Source organism: Schistocerca gregaria, chromosome 4, assembly GCF_023897955.1.
Source record: "Schistocerca gregaria isolate iqSchGreg1 chromosome 4, iqSchGreg1.2, whole genome shotgun sequence".
NCBI lineage: Eukaryota > Metazoa > Arthropoda > Insecta > Orthoptera > Acrididae > Schistocerca > Schistocerca gregaria.
This window is the reverse complement of record NC_064923.1, coordinates 737312493-737328720: the sequence shown is the minus strand read 5'-3', so window position 1 is coordinate 737328720 and position 16228 is coordinate 737312493. Positions and strand designations below refer to the sequence as shown.

At 44.4% G+C, this 16228-nt stretch overlaps 1 protein-coding gene and 1 non-coding gene across 2 annotated transcripts in view; one reads left to right on the top strand and one right to left on the bottom strand.

Annotated features, from left to right (window-relative positions):
• Positions 1-16228, bottom strand: part of LOC126267894 (puratrophin-1-like) — a 1105633-nt gene that overhangs the window by 60569 nt on the left and 1028836 nt on the right. The gene's annotated exons all lie outside the window — the stretch shown is intronic.
• On the top strand, positions 105-179 carry Trnas-cga (transfer RNA serine (anticodon CGA)). The gene has a single exon. It is a non-coding gene; the product is annotated as a tRNA-Ser (tRNA).

Sequence of the window (16228 nt, the reverse complement as noted above, 5' to 3'; positions counted from 1 at the left end):
AGGAGTGCTAGTTCTGCAAGGTTCGCAGAAGAGCTTCTGTAAAGTTTGGAAGGTAGGAGACGGATACTGGCAGAAGTAAAGCTGTGAGTACCGGACGTGAGTCGTGCTTCGGTAGCTCAGTTGGTAGAGCACTTGCCCGCGAAAGGCAAAGGTCCCGAGTTCGAGTCTCGGTCGGGCACACAGCTTTAATCTGCCAGGAAGTTTCAATGGACTGTTCGTACAATCGTTCTAGCCGCCGCAGTAGTCAGGGCGATGGCATCACATCCAAGGAGATCAGGATTCAAAATCCACGCCTGAATGGTCCTGATTTAGTTTTTAATTGCTGTTGCTGCATCACTTCAGGCGTGTAGGAGTGGTCCATCTCTCCCATGACCGCGATATCGACGAGATGCTGAGTTCTGATCTCATTTCTTTCGTTCGCGATCACTCTCGTAAAACAGTTAAGTAGTTCTAAGTTCTAGGGGACTGATGACCTCAGATGTTACGTCCCATAGTGCTCAGAGCCAGATGTTGTCCTAGAGACAAGTATCAGAATGTGCGCATCTGCGCCCGAGCAGTATATACACGACAAAGGCCAGCAGGAGACGTCAGCTATGCAGCAAGAGACCGTGAGATGAAGCCATTCCGGTGCATGGATGCCAAAAGGATTGCGAGACGAGTTTGCGAATTCTCTCGATTGCGAGGAGATGGATTCTGTTTGCACAGTGCGCGGGAAACTGTATGAGGTTGCGCGAGAAAAGGAAAAGGAAAAGAAGGAAGGTTCCAATTTAACTTCCAGTCGATGTCGACGTTATTAGGGCGAAGGATTTGCTCCACTAGAGTCGGATACGCCCCGTGACCTCGTGAAGCAGTCATCCTGGAAGACGATTTAGAGCACAATGGAGTAGGTGAACCAGGGTGGTCGAATGGGTATTTGAAGCTGCCTCTGTTAGTCCAACATAGCCTTTGTAACATGTGCATATGGAGTAAATCTGCAATGAAAACTGGAAATCTACACGGTTCCTTCTTATATTATACCGACCAGACACAGTATCATATAAGATCCATCCTATTATGTGCGTATGATATTTGTAGGGCGTAACGGATGTAAGTGTGGATATTTCTACAGGTGACGGAGGACAGTGTTCTGAATTACATTACATCGTATTTACGATCATTGGCAGACTAATAATAATACTCATTTCAAGTCCTATCTTTTTATGTTAGTTACTACCTCGAAGTACATGTGGCAAAGAAAGACCTTAATGCTCATTTTTCACTCGAAAGTTGGTTAGGTGTGGTGACGCGTGGACTCAAAAGAGTCTATACTGACAGGCGTAGTCCATTTAGTGGTGCAGTTACGGTTATGCAGAGAACATCTGGTCGTAGAGTTTGTGATGTGTTTGTAGCAACACTATTGGACGCAAACAAAAAACAACTAACACACGAGTGTATGTACATATTAAGGTAACACTTATAAAAATATCAGCACTTATGCCAACTACTCCCTGTAGAGTGTCCCTCCTAAGAGTTGTCAGCTGCATTTGTTTTGCTGTTTTTGCATAAATTTGCAGTTTCACTTTTGCGGTATGTAATTGCAGTCAGCCCAATTAAATAGTACTCATCATGTCTTTCATGCGGCGGAAAGCGTCAGTTTGTTTCCCGTTACAAACAAAATAATTTTTAAAGTGAGCAGACTAACGTGTAGACTGAGCGGATAAAATTCTGCTTAAAAAATAATTTTGTTTCTAACTGAAAACAAACTGATTATTTGTGTCGACACTGGATGCAGCATGCAAGACTTTATGAACAGAATTTGTAACAAAAGCGGCACTGCAAATGTCTGCCGAAACACCAGTCAAAATACACCTGATGGTTGTTAGGAGGGTCATCTGTCACCTGGTATATATGTAACTAATAATGCCATGCCTACTGAGTATAAGCACAGAATGATTAGTGTATAAAGCTGTGTTGTTGTTGTTGTTGTTGTTGTTGTGGTCTTCAGTCCTGAGAGTGGTTTGATGCAGCTCTCCATGTTATCCTGTCCTGTGCAATCTTCTTCGTCTCCCAGTACCTACTGCACACTACATTCTTCTGAATCTGCTTAGTGTATTCACGTCTTGGTCTCCCTCTACGATTTTTACCCTCTACGCTGCCCTCTAGAACATGTCCTACCAACCCATCCCTTCTTGTACTCAAGTTGTGCCACAAACTCCTCTTCTCCCCAATCCTATTCAATACCTTCTCATTAGTTATGTGATCTACCCATCTAATCTTCAGCATTCTTCTGTAGCACCACATTTCGATATAAAGCTGTATGAGCTGAAAAGCCGAATTTTGAGAAATGTCTACTGTTTGAAACAGAGCGGGGGAGAGGATGGGTGGAAGATGTAAACAAGCAGTCAGCGTAAGCGACAAAAGCCGTAACAAATACAACTGATGGAGGCATCCTTTTAAATCATAGCCAAAGTCTTAAAAACTCCTACATATTGAATCATAAGAACGAAGAGAAGACGCAAAAGCAATAATGGTCGGATTGGTCGATGCAAGTTATCACTTTTGCGTGTAACATACCCTTTCCCTGAATGACCATCTATTTTTGGAGATAGGCTAGGATACATTCTTTAAAAAATCCTATTACTTAACAGCTGTGCAAAAATGAGTGTACGAGAATTTCAGTTTTTCCCAATGTAAAATACTGTTTAGCTCGCTGTCTTTCCAGCGACATTACTGTTAGAGGAGGGCGCAGTCGTAAGATGTTGGACTGGCATCCGGGTGTACGATGATTAAAATCCACGTTTGACCAACTACATTTAGGCTTTCCGTCGCTTCACTTAGTCACCCAAGGCAAACGCTGAGAAGGTTCCCTTCAAATCGACGTGGCCAGTAATCTTTGATACCGTTCCTCAATACGAGTTTGTGCTCCATTTTAAATGGTCATGTCGTCGAGGAGCGTTAAGCCCTACTCTTCCTTCCTTCCTTCTTTCATACCTTCGTATCTTCGTTTCTTCCCGTGACTTAAGTAATTACCTGCAAGTGGATGATGGAGTAGAAATTCTGCCGAATTTATCGCTGTTTCTACTTTTACTATTCAGTATTTATCGACTGATCTCTATATCGTACGAAAACTACTGAAGAATTGCTATTCAAATTACGAGTCTTTCTTCGTAAGTTTTATGTATTTTTGACAAGTAATATGGAGAATGAGGCACACGAGGCTAGGACGACGCTGGTGCTGTGGCCACAGGAGCCGGAGGCTGCCGAGGTTGGCGACCCTGGAGCGACCTGTGAGCGACCACGGCCGGCTGGCGCCGGCTGCTCCTTCGCCTGCCCTGGTCTGTGCCCTGAGCGCCGGGGCGGCCAGCCGTGACGTCGCGTCGTCCAGAGGCGCCGTGCGGGCGCTGCAGCGCGGCTCCCGACCTCCCGGCTACCTGTCTGCCGTGGCTACTGCTGTCCCGCGACCTGCAGCGCGGCTCCTGAGGCCTCCCTCACATGCTGCGCCCAGCCGTAACTCACTCTCTTAAAGGCGACATTGACAACCTAAGTAGCCCTACGTATCAAAAGGGCTCCGTCGAGCGATTCTCCAAATGGTTGCCATGACAGGTACCAAATGGCACTAAAGCCGGCTTAAGGGTCGAGGCAGCTAGTGTTGACTTGGACGCGGATGAGAAATCCAGTGTCACGAGACATAGAGCCGTCGGCACTCTACGAGAACTGGATAACGAGCTTTTGCACTCTAAGCGCTCTCCCGCGGCAGTTGTCGGCTTTATTTGGCTCCTAAACCACACAGTTTGTTTACGAACATGAACGAGCGTAAAATTCCTACTTTATCTCTATTAAAACGCAAATTTCTCCTCTTGTCCATGTGCTACCCATTTTATTCTGTCTGTAGTATACATAAATAAAAACTTCCATACATAATGAGATAAAAAGGCAAGATTCAAGGCGTATTCGGAAAGTAAGGCCCGATTAGGCGCGAAATGGAAACCACTACGCAAATCCGATGGAACTTTGCACAGATGTGTTGGGCAGTGTCTTTACTGTGCCTGTCGATAGCTTCACTTCTCTCTTTTCAGTTCAGAGCGCAAACAACAGTGTCTCCCACCAAGTATGTGAATTGTTGCTGTTGTTGTGGTCTTCAGTCCAGAGACTGGTTTGATGCAGCTCGTAAAGCTGCATGCCCTCGGAGAAAAATACGGCTGTAGTTTCCCCTTGCTTTCAGCTGTTCGCAGTACCAGAACAGCAAGACCGTTTTGGTTAGTGTTGCAAGGCCAGATCAGTCAATCCTGCAGACTGTTGCCCCTCTTGAGGAACCACACGTTTGTCTGGCCTCTCAACAGATACCCCTCTGTTGTGGTTGCACCTGCGGTATGGCTATCTGTATTACTGAGGCACGCAAGCCTCCCCACCAACGCCAAGGTCCATGGTTCATGGGGGAGGGGGAGGGGAATATGGTGAGGGATTTCGCCTGAAGGTATGCAGCCTACATAACATAAATGTCAAGCGTTTCTTTCTTCAAGGCAATTTTTAGCCGCATTCTGCGGGGTAATGAGGATGTTCCTGCAGCGTTTTCGATGGGAAGTGTTTGATCACTCACAATACAGTCCTTAATTGGCTCCCTCCGATGTTCATCTCTACTCACATGAACCGCTGGCTACGAAGACAACATTTTGGCGCTAACAACGAAAGGCAGACCAGCGTAGAGAACTGGCGGAAAGTATAGGAGGCTGCTTTCTGTGACGAGGGTACTGGGAAGTTTGTACAATGCCACTACAAGTGTCTAAGTAGGAGCGGCGACTATTTAGAGAGGTAGCTAGAAGGTCTGACTAACTGTTGCGAATAATTTTTTGTTTTTGTTTTGTTTTTGATTTTCACTGTGGTTTGCACTTCGCGACCCGTCGGACCTTACTTTCCGAACAGCCGTCGTACGTGTCCATCAGCAGCTATGAAGGTCGCAAAATCTAAGAAGTTCACTGCTGAAAGAGAGCGCACTTATATTTACATAACAACCAAAATTGCCGGCCGCCGTGGTCTCGCGGTTCTAGGCGCTCAGTCCGGAGCAGCGCGACTGCTACGGTCGCAGGTTCGCATCCTGCCTCGGGCATGGATGTGTGTGATGTCTTTAGGTTTGTTAGGTTTAAGTAGTTCTAAGTTCTAGGGGACTGATGACCTAAGATGTTAAGTCCCATAGTGCTCAGAGCCATTTTTTTAACCAAAATTGTAGAAATTATTTCTGTTAACTTAACGAGAAACTTCTACAAGCTTTTACAAAAAGCAAACGTAAAAAAAAAAAACTGCATACAGCAAGACACGAACCCACCGTCCACTAGCGCCTAGCATGAGCCCTTACCAATTACGCTAAAGTCCTGCTGTGAATGACCTTATATTTTATCTTACGGCCTTCTGAAAGCTGTAATCTCCGACATTCAGTTGAAACCTTAAATTATAACAAAAGAACCCAATAATACGTTTTTGATGAATCTAATATGCGGTTGCCTTAACACGGCGTACTTTCATAGCACGCGAGTTGTAACACGAAAATAACTAAATACGAAAATTCTTTAAGCAACATTATTATGTTTCCTTAAAGTTTATTACAACAAATCTCGAGAGATTCAATGTGCTTGTGCTTACAAGCGACGTATACTTATACGTGTAAGCTATAACATGGAACCCACTGAAAATGAGTTTCAGCTCAACACGGCAAATACAATATGACACCTACAAGTGCTTGAGAAGTAGAGAGCGCTCTTGCATCATATTGATTCTACTTTACGTGGCACGTTGCCGAAGTATCACAGAACTTATTTCACGTGGCGAAATGGATTCTCAAAGTGAAATTGCAGGAAGTGACGTCACAAAACTCGTGGAGTCAAGGCTAACTAACTCGTCCCGTCTGACGACAACTTAAGGTAAGCGCTTGTGACTCCCAAGTAAATAAGATACAATATGCTTTTTACTTATATTTTAGTTTTCCCGCATGAGGAGAGAAAATTTGAGTCCACTGAGCCTACTGATACCAAACAAGGCTTTGACCTGTGATTTAATGCAGTGGCGTGTGACGTCACATTCTCGCAAACATTAAGATAAAGGAACATTAACAATATCTGTTTTGCGTCTATTTTATTTTTTGAAATATATTTTGTGACAGATTGATCTACCAGCGTAGCCTAAGGTCTAGGTTAGATTGAAACATGACAGTTTGGTGATGTGCTCGCGAAGCCAACGAACGTGATGTCATGAGACTAGTTGCAATTCTCATTATAGGGCGCAAGTTACACACACTGCGTTTCGATGAGTCTTTTATGCCCGCCATTTTGATGGCGTCGTGGCGCAAATCCGACGCCTGCTATCGTTGGCTTCAGTTAACCATAATATTTCACTGCGTCTGGATGACAGCAGGCTCTTTAGAATGACAATCATTGTTTACTGTACACCTTTCTTTAGCGTTGATCAACCTATCGAAATGCACTTAAGTTATTTATCTTGGACGGGATAGTAAGAAAACTAATTCACAATTTTCTGTGACCTATGTTTTATAAAGCGTTTATATTATGTGTCCCCCCCCCCCCCCATGAACCATGGACCTTGCCGTTGGTGGGGAGGCTTGCGTGCCTCAGCGATACAGATGGCCGTACCGTAGGTGCAACCACAACGGAGGGGTATCTGTTGAGAGGCCAGACAAACGTGTGGTTCCTGAAGAGGGGCAGCAGCCTTTTCAGTAGTTGCAGGGGCAACAGTCTGGATGATTGACTGATCTGGCCTTGCAACATTAACCAAAACGGCCTTGCTGTGCTGGTACTGCGAACGGCTGAAAGCAAGGGGAAACTACAGCCGTAATTTTTCCCGAGGACATGCAGCTTTACTGTATGATTAAATGATGATGGCATCCTCTTGGGTAAAATATTCCGGAGGTAAAATAGTCCCCCATTCGGATCTCCGGGCGGGGACTACTCAGGAAGATGTCGTTATCAGGAGAAAGAAAACTGGCATTCTACGGATCGGAGCGTGGAATGTCAGATCCCTTAATCGGGCAGGTAGGTTAGAAAATTTAAAAAGGGAAATGGATAGGTTAAACTTAGATATAGTGGGAATTAGTGAGGTTCGGTGGCAGGAGGAACAAGACTTCTGGTCAGGTGACTACAGGGTTATAAACACAAAATCAAATAGGGGTAATGCAGGAGTAGGTTTAATAATGAATAGGAAAATAGGAATGCGGGTAAGCTACTACAAACAGCATAGTGAACGTATTATTGTGGCCAAGATAGATACGAAGCCCACACCTACTACAGTAGTACAAGTTTATATGCCAACTAGCTCTGCAGATGATGAAGAAATTGAAGAAATGTACGATGAAATAAAAGAAATTATTCAGATAGTGAAGGGAGACGAAAATTTAATAGTAATGGGTGACTGGAATTCGAGTGTAGGAAAAGGGAGAGAAGGAAACATAGTAGGTGAATATGGATTGGGGCTAAGAAATGAAAGAGGAAGCCGCCTAGTAGAATTTTGCACAGAGCACAACTTAATCATAGCTAACACTTGGTTTAAGAATCATGAAAGAAGGTTGTATACGTGGAAGAACCCTGGAGATACTAAAAGGTATCAGATAGACTATATAATGGTAAGACAGAGATTTAGGAACCAGGTTTTAAGTTGTAAGACATTTCCAGGGGCAGATGTGGACTCTGACCACAATCTATTGGTTATGACCTGTAGATTAAAACTGAAGAAACTGCAAAAATGTGAGAAATTAAGGAGATGGGACCTGGATAAACTGAAAGAACCAGAGGTTGTACAGAGTTTCAGAGAGAGCATAAGGGAACAATTGACAGGAATAGGGGAAAGAAATACAGTAGAAGAAGAATGGGTAGCTCTGAGGGATGTAGTAGTGAAGGCAGCAGAGGATAAAGTAGGGACAAAGACGAGGGCTGCTAGAAATCCTTGGGTAACAGAAGAAATATTGAATTTAATTGATGAAAGGAGAAAATATAAAAATGCAGTAAATGAAGCAGGCAAAAAAGAATACAAACGTCTCAAAAATGAGATCGACAGGAAGTGCAAAATGGCTAAACAGGGATGGCTAGAGGACAAATGTAAGGATGTAGAAGCTTATCTCACTAGGGGTAAGATAGATACTGCCTACAGGAAAATTAAAGAGACCTTTGGAGAGAAGAGAACCACGTGCATGAATATCAAGAGCTCAGATGGCAGCCCAGTTCTAAGCAAAGAAGGGAAGGCAGAAAGGTGGAAGGAGTATATAGAAGGCTTATACAAGGGCGATGTACTTGAGGACAATATTATGGAAATAGAAGAGGATGTAGATGAAGACGAAATGGGAGATACGATACTGCGTGAAGAGTTTGACAGAGCACTGAAAGACCTGAGTCGAAACAAGGCAACCGGAGTAGACCACATTCCATTAGAACTACTGACGGCCTTGGGAGAGCCAGTCATGACAAAACTCTACCAGCTGGTGAGCAAGATGTATGAGACAGGCGAAATACCCTCAGGCTTCAAGAAGAATATAATAATTCCAATCCCAAAGAAAGCAGGTGCTGACAGATGTGAAAATTACCGAACTATCAGTTTAATAAGCCACGGCTGCAAAATACTAACGCGAATTCTTTACAGACGAATGGAAAAACTGGTAGATGCAGACCTCGGGGAGGATCAGTTTGGATTCCGTCGAAATGTTGGAACACGTGAGGCAATACTGACCTTACGACTTATCTTAGAAGAAAGATTAAGAAAAGGCAAACCTACGTTTCTAGCATTTGTAGACTTAGAGAAAGCTTTTGACAATGTTGACTGGAATACTCTTTTTCAAATTCTAAAGGTGGCAGGGGTAAAATACAGGGAGCGAAAGGCTATTTATAATTTGTACAGAAACCAGATGGCAGTAATAAGAGTCGAGGGGCATGAAAGGGAAGCAGTGGTTGGGAAAGGAGTGAGACAGGGTTGTAGCCTCTCCTCGATGTTATTCAATCTGTATATTGAGCAAGCAGTAAAGGAAACAAAAGAAAAATTTGGAGTAGGTATTAAAATTCATGGAGACGAAGTAAAAACTTTGAGGTTCGCCGATGACATTGTAATTCTGTCAGAGACGGCAAAGGACTTGGAAGAGCAGTTGAACGGAATGGACAGTGTCTTGAAAGGAGGATATAAGATGAACATTAACAAAAGCAAAACGAGGATAATGGAATGTAGTCAAATTAAATCGGGTGATGCTGAGGGAATTAGATTAGGAAATGAGACACTTAAAGTAGTAAAGGAGTTTTGCTATTTAGGAAGTAAAATAACTGATGATGGTCGAAGTAGAGAGGATATAAAATGTAGACTGGCAATGGCAAGGAAAGCGTTTCTGAAGAAGAGAAATTTGTTAACATCGAATATAGATTTATGTATCAGGAAGTCGTTTCTGAAAGTATTTGTTTGGAGTGTAGCCATGTATGGAAGTGAAACATGGACGATAACTAGTTTGGACAAGAAGAGAATAGAAGCTTTCGAAATGTGGTGCTATAGAAGAATACTGAAGATAAGGTGGATAGATCACGTAACTAATGAGGAGGTATTGAATAGGATTGGGGAGAAGAGAAGTTTGTGGCACAACTTGACTAGAAGAAGGGATCGGTTGGTAGGACATGTTTTGAGGCATCAAGGGATCACAAATTTAGCATTGGAGGGCAGCGTGGAGGGTAAAAATCGTAGAGGGAGACCGAGAGATGAGTACACTAAGCAGATTCAGAAGGATGTAGGTTGCAGTAGGTACTGGGAGATGAAGCAGCTTGCACAGGATAGAGTAGCATGGAGAGCTGCATCAAACCAGTCTCAGGACTGAAGACAACAACAACAACATATTATGTGTATAAATTTCCGCATTTGGACATAAATTTACAGTAGAGCCTTTTTGCCTTAATATGTCATTCAAAATCACACGTGGAACTAAAAGTGGATATACCGAAACAATGAAATGTGTGTGTGGAACTTTTGTTCTGGAGATCCTTTATGGGGAATTCGGCCACCTGGTGCAAGTCTTTTTCTTTGAAGCCGCTTCGGCAACTTGCGCGTCGATTATGATGGTGAACTGATGAAGTGGACAACACAAATACCCAGCCCGGACGGTGAAAAACGTCCGAGCCGGCCGTGACTCGAACCCGGGACCCCGTAATCGAACGTCAGCGAGGCTAGCCACAAGACCACGGGCTGACAGAAATACCGAAGGAGCTATCTCGATCGATAAGAACCTTCACACGGTTACTCTCCATGCTTTGCTGTCTTCCAAGTAAGGTGCAGCACACCATCCTGGTTCTGAAAAGTGGCAATTTAGCTCATTTGGAATAGTCTTGTCGGGAGCTGTTTGTTGCACCGGCGATAACACAATACGAAACACAAAGAAACAGTTTTCCCTGCTACGCGCAACAAACGCCTACAGCAATTTCAACAGCAGCTTTGGTTGCCAGTTAACTAAAAATGGTGAAGGTTTCTCTGAAGAACCATTGTGGCATTTACGCGGATGAACTAAAGAAAAGTATTAATTTGGCGGACCTCGGCAAGTATGAGTCCGACTTTTCATTAACAGGCTCTTAGTTTCCAGAATGAGATTTTCACTCTGCAGCGGAGTGTGAGCTGATATGAAACTTCCTGTCAGAATAAAACTGTGTGCCGGACCGAGACTCGAATTCGGGACCTTTGTCTTTCGCGGGCAAGTACTCTACCATCTGAGCTTCCCAAGCACGACTCACGCCACGTCCTCACAGCTTTACTTCTGCCAGTTTCGCAGGAGAGCTTTTGCAAAGGTTGGAAGGTAGGAGACGAGGTACTGGCAGAAGTAAAGCTGTGAGGACGGGATAGCTCAGATGGTAGAGCATTTGCCCACGAAAGGCAAAGGTCCCGAGTTCGAATCTCGGCCCGGCATACAGTGTTAATCTGCCAGGAAGTTTCATATCAGCGCACACGCGGCTGCAGAGTGAAAATCTCATTCTGGAAACATCCCTCAGGCTGTGGCTAACCCATGTCTCCCCAATATCCTTTCTTTCAGAAGTGCTTGTTATGCAGGTTCGCAGAAGAGCTTCTGTAAAGGTTGGAGGGTAGGAGACGAGGTACTGGCAGAAGTACAGCTGTGAGGACGGGGCGTGAGTCGTGCTTGGGTAGTTCAGACGGTAGAGCACTTGCCCGTGAAAGGCAAAGGTCCCGAGTTCGAGTCTCGGTCCGGCACACAGTTTTAATCTGCCAGGAAGTTTCAGGCTCTTAGTTTTTCTATTAAAAATGAAATTCCTCCAGCTGTACTTAAGATTTCATATTTATTTGGCTACTAGTTTCGACATTGCGCCAACGCCATCTTCAGGTCACGCCTGAAGATGGCGTTGACGCAACGTCGAAACTAGTAGCCAAATAAATATGAAATCTTAAGTACAGCTGGAGGAGTTTCATTTTTAATAAAAATTACACCATCTGACGTCCCATCATCATCCAATTTAAATATGGATGTACGAGGATCTTAGTTTTTCACCGATGCGCTGTCTCACACGACGCAGAGTGGTGTTTGCATTCTGTCTAATGACAGGGAAAGTTGAAATCAGGCCTGCTTAGATGCATAACACCATTCTCAGCAATCTGCGTATTGCGGTGTGTTGTTCGAGAAGCTATAGAAGAAATAAAATAGTTTTTGTTTTATATGAGAGTATCAGAGCCACTAACGGTGAAATATCTGCGACTCTATAAACTTTGTCTCTGTTTGCCGGGCTAGCGCTCACAGCTGTGTCTATCGTCGGCGAATACAGGCAGCTCGCAAACTTACACCGAACGGCAAGGCGCGCCCACTTGCGCGCCGTCAGTGTTGCGAAATGATTGGGTGCTGCTGTGACGCAGCTAATGGGCACTTGCCAGCTGTGTAGGCGGTTTGCCAATACCCACCAGGGCCACACCGGACCAGGCCCACTGGTCAAGCAACACACCTGACACTTATTCGAGAGAGGAGAGTGGTTGCAACCCTATTTCTACCATTCAGCTTACCTTGGTTTTCCCAAACTTTGGGAGAGGTGATCACTACCTGGAATGACTCGTATTTTCCTAACTGTCCGCCTCCGTAGCTGCACCTGACATGCAGAGGACCCGTGTTCGACTCCCGGAATGACGAAGGATTTTCCTTTGCAGGAGTACTCTAAGGGCGTCTAGTCAGCCTCGTGATGCCAAATGAGGAGCTGTCTCAATGAGCATTAAGGGCTTCAAGGTCTGGAAAGCTAACAAGGGCCGGGGAGAGTTGTGCTGACCTCATGCACCGCCACACCGCATCCGAGTGACGTCAATGCCAGAGGACGACATGGTTGCGTCTAGGCACTGAATGGACTATCTGACCCAAAGCGCAGATATCATCAGCCGTAGGAGAATGCTACTGAATAGGAGGGCAGTGCAAAATTTGCCATCCCATTACGCACAAAGCAACTATACGATCAGGGAACTAGTCACAGAGAGCGATATACTCTGAAGAACCAAAGAAACTGGTACACCTGCCTATTGTCGTGTAGGACCCCCGCGAGCACGCAGAAGTGCCGCAACACGACGTGACATGGACTCGACTAATATCTGAAGTAGTGCTAGAGGGAATTGATACTTGAATCCTGGAGGGCTGTCCATAAATCCACGAGAGTACGAGGGGGTGGAGAGCTCTTCTAAACAGCGCGTCGCAAGGCATCCCAGATATGCTCAATAATGTTCATGTCTGGGGAGTTTGGTGCCCAGCGGAAGAGTTTAAACTCAGAAGAGTGTTCCTGGAGCCACTCTGTAGCAATTCTGGACATATAGGGTGTTGCATTGTCCTGCTGGAATTGTCCACGTCCGTTGGAATGCACAATGGACATAAATGGATGTAGGTGATCAGACGGGATGCTTACATACGTGTCACCTGTCAGAGTCGTATCTAGACGTATCAGGGGCCCCATATCACTCCAACTCCACGCTCCCCACACCATAGCGGAACCTTCACCAGCTTGAACAATTCCCCTGCTGACATGCAATGTCCATGGATTCATGAGGTTGTCTCCATACCCGTACACGTCCATCCGCTCGATACAATTTGACACGAGACTCGTTCGAGCAGACAAATTGTGTTCAGGCATCAACAGCCCAATGTCGGTGTTGACAGGCCCAGGCGAGGCGTAAAGCTTTGTGTCATCAAAGGTACACCAGTGAGCCTTCGGCTCCGAAAGCCCACATCGATGATGTTTCGTTGAATGATTCGCACGCTGATACTTGTTGATGGCCCAGCATTGAAATCCGCAGCAGTTTGCGGAAGAGTTGCACTTCTGTCACGTTGAACGACTTTCTTCAGTCATCGTTAGTCCCGTCCATGCAGGATCTTTTTTTTCGGCCGTGAAATGGTCGTATGGGAAACTCCCCACTTCATCGCTCGTGCGCTGACTATAACAGCACGTTCATAATCACTTACACTTTGATAACCTGCCATTGCAGCGGCAGTAACCGATCTAACAACTGCACCAGATACTTGTTGTCTTAAATTGGCGTTGCCGACCGCAGCGCCGTATTCTGCCTGTTTACATATCTCTGTATTTGAATACGCATTCCCATACCGGTTTCTTTGGCGCTTCATATAAGTGTTAAATCTACACCAAGACGAAATCAGAATTGATATGACGCATCGTGAAAGTAAAAAAGAAGGTTACAAAATGAATGTTGCAAACAAGATTAGTGGGAAAAGAGTTTACAGAAACCGTCATTTGTTGAAGATCCGATATACAACTGAATATGGAATATTCGATGACATATGCATCCTGCACTGTATAATTCACTGTATTTTCTCAGGTAATATCTTAGTTATGAGTAATTTAATTGGAACTGTATCAGATACAGGATGATGCTAAGACGCGAACAAATGTATAGGGACGGAAACAGCGACTGAAAACAGTATCAGAACTCCAACTTACAAGCGTCTTTGCTTCGAATTGTTTTCTCAATACGAAAACTTCTTATGTAAGGTCATAACGACCGCTTTGAGCGTGATGATCAGATGAGATGGATATAGTGAACAATTCTGGTAATCTTTTCTGTAACGGTAGCTATGACGAATCGTTATACATCTGGTTAAAATTGCATAAAAGTCGTAAGTCACTTCCATATGCTCGAAAGCGAATGATATTATTTTAATGTACTGCATCTTCTAGACCCATTACTAATGAAAGCACTCGGATGCCGTTTCATCATAATACTGGTTATCACGCAAACCATAACATTAGGAAACATACTGAGCATCATGCAGTTAATTCCGACGCATGCAGCTGAAAAGCATTAAACGTAAGAACCAATTCGCTGAATTATAATTAAGGAAATAATAACCACCACAGGAGAGAATGCTACGCAAAGCATGAAAGAGAAAGTGTTACGTCATGATGAAGCAACAGAGATGAGCTGTTCACAAACCACCTGCTGCTCTTAATTGCCGAGAAGTAGAAGAGAGATTATCCTTCCTGTGGAGAGCTTGCGCCTGCGGCTTCCGCTTCGCTGCAACACAAAGGGGGCAAGCGGCTAGTCGGGACACGATCCGACTCGCTTTCGTAGACACAGCTTTTTGCGCCGTCGCTTGACGTCTCGGGGTCTGCTATAGCGAAGAGCAGATCCCTCAACAAACTGAGGCGCGTGGATTCAAGGGCGAGAGTATACGGCATAATGATCTGAAGAGAAGTTTTTGCAAAATAATTTCAGCAAAGCTAAAGTGTTCCCAAACTGATTCAACATCACATATCAGTACTGACAGGAACACCCTTATGTTGAGGTGGCCTCATCTCTGGTAACTATATTCAGGATATCTGGAATAGTCAAGGGTTACGATTGCTCTGCAAAACAGTATGCTTTTATCTACGAACACGTGGATAGGCCAGTGAACAGTCGGGCTCTGAAACTATGCTACATCCGGCACTTCAGTCAAAGCCAGGAGATTAATTCACGCTCGATTTCTCAGCTGCAGCGCGGACATGCAGTTTTCAACGAAATCAGTACAAATTAAAGTTTGTGTGATTCGCTTTAAACGACGAGAGTATGATGAGCCGCTAACAGCTCGGAATTTACTACAAATGTTAATCACAGCCAGCCGCTGTGGCCGAGCGGTTCTAGGCGCTTCAGTCTGGAACCACGCGACCGCTACGGTCGCATGTTCGAATCCTGCCTCGGGCATGGATGTGTGTGATGTCCTTAGGTTACTTAAATTTAATTAGTTCTAAGTTCTAGGGGACTGATGACCTCAGATGTTAAGTCCCATAGTGCTCAGAGCCATTTGAACCATTTGAGAAATTAAAATTTGAGTCACCCGCTTAGCTATGGAGCGTTGTTTTTGTTAATAACACCACAAGCAGTTGATGGACAAAGCAGTCGAAACTATCGATAATCACACAATTAGAATGTTTTCTTAGCTGATCAAACGCTAAATTGGAGTTCACTCTTTCTCCTGGCTGCGTCACTTTAAACTTGAATACTAACAGCCACTAAAGACAATGAGTGGAGTTTTATATTTATCTTTGAGAATGAGGCACACATTTGTATTACACATTTATAAGCATAAAATTTGTTTCTCACTCTGATCTGTAAGAACGTTGATAGTCGTGCAGCCACCTTTAAGTCATATTAATTAGTATAGGCAGAAAGTTTCTTAACTCATCATAACGTATCTACAGGCAATAATAAGCAGGTTAGGCAATGTTTTTGGCACATCTTTATATCTAAGACAATGCATTAAAGAAACAGCTATATGGGTCGAAAAAGAAGAAGGCTTCCATTACCAAAACTGCGATCTAGTGCCAGTTACGGTGATCGCCAATTAGTTACCCAACTTTGAAAATTCAATATCATCAGTAAATTAGCATACACTTAGAATTTTTCATTTATGGAAATAACTTTCGGGTGGCCGGTCCCGGCGGAGGTTCGAGTCCTCCCTCGGGCATGGGTGTGTGTGTTTGTCCTTAGGATAATTTAGGTTACATAGTGTGTAAGCTTAGGACCTGATGACCTTAGCAGTTAAGTCCCATAAGATTTCACACACATTTGAACAACTTTCGGAAAGCGTATATGGCCGAACCAAACGGACATGCGCGCGTAACATAACAAGCACCCACTTCCAAGAGCCGGAAGCAACAGCGACTCGGTTCGTGTTGACGATATGCGGCGGATGCAAACAAAGACTCAGCCGCTCGATGACATTCGCCTGGGAACTTTGTCATCCAGGCGCGGAGAAAGCAGGATG